Source organism: Netta rufina (genome assembly GCF_964035555.1).
Source record: "Netta rufina genome assembly, chromosome: 26".
NCBI classification, from domain to species: Eukaryota; Metazoa; Chordata; class Aves; order Anseriformes; family Anatidae; genus Netta; species Netta rufina.
In genome coordinates, this window is record NC_140150.1 from 5,908,665 (window position 1) to 5,910,122 (window position 1,458).

Here is a 1,458-nt window from a genome sequence, read left to right on the forward strand (position 1 = left end):
GTGGGGCTGGGACAGGGACACCTGGGGCCATGGGGCTCTGGGATGGGGATGTGGGACAAGGGACAGGGGTTGGGGACATGGGGCTTTGGGATGGAGAGGCTGGGACCTGGGCTCCGGGATGGGACAAGGGGCTGCAGGGGGCATGTGGGGGTGTGGGGCTGGCATGGGGACATCTGGGGACGTGGGGCTCTGATGGGGAGATGGGGCTGCAGTGGGGAGATGGGGACGATGTGGGGCTCCAGAATGGGGACACGGGGCTGGGGGCATGGGGTTGGGGATGGGGAACACGGGGCTCTGGGATAGGGACATGGGATGGGGATATGGGGCTGCAGTGGGCACGTGAGGCTGCACGGGGATAATGGGGATATGGGGACGTGGGGGCTCTGAGGTGGGGACATGGGATAAGGGACATGGGATAGGGGACAAGGGGCTCTGGGATGGGGACACGGGACTGTGGGCATGGGGCTCTGGGATGGGGGACATGGGGCTGGGGGCATAGGATGGGGGACACAGGGGTTGCAGGGGGGATGTGGGGGGTGTGGGGCTGGAATGGGGACATCTGGGGATGTGGGGTTCTGATATGGGGGACACAGGGCGGCAATGGGGACATGGGGACACGGGGCTCTGGGATGTGGACATGGGTTGGGGGACGTGTGACAGGGGACATGTTGCTCCGGGATGGGGTCATGGGGCTACAGGGGGGGATATCTGGGGACATGGGGTTCTGACATGGGGACACGGGGCTCTGGGATGAGGACGTGGGATAGGGGACCAGGGGCTCTGGGCTGGGGATGTGGGGCTGGGGGCATGGCATGGGGATGTGGGGCTGCAGGGGGGATGGGGCGGCAATAGGGATGTGGGGATAGGGTGCTGGGGGCGTGGGGCTGCAGTGGGGACGTGAGACCAGGAGGGGCACACAGGGCTGCGGCAGGGATATGGGATGGGATGTCCCGGGGTGGGGACACGGGGAGCTGGGCTGTGGGTGCGGGACAGAAACGGCAGTGTTGGGGTGTGGGATGGGGACACGGGGCCTGGGGTGGGGAGATGGGGACACGGGGACCGGGACAGGGGCATGGGGCTGGGATGGGGATGTGGGGCTCCAGGATGGGGGCACTGCGGGCTGGGCTGTGGGCACAGGGTGGGGGTAGTGGCACTGGGGTCTGGGACTGGGGTGTGGTGGCCTGGATGGGGACACTGGGGGCTGGGTTTGGGGGCACGGGGTTCCCGGCCAGGAACACGGGTGGGTGCGGTGGGGCTGGGGGCTGGGTTGGGGACACGGGGCACAGGGGGGGTGCTGGGGGGCTGCTCCGTGGGCTCGGGACGGTGGCGTTGGGGGTCCCAACGGGAACGTGTGGGGCTGGGTGGAGGGGGACATGGGAGGGGGGCAACGGGGCTGGGCTGGGGGCACGGGGTGGGGACGGGGGCATCGGGGTGGGGCCGTGGGGGTCGTGCCCATCT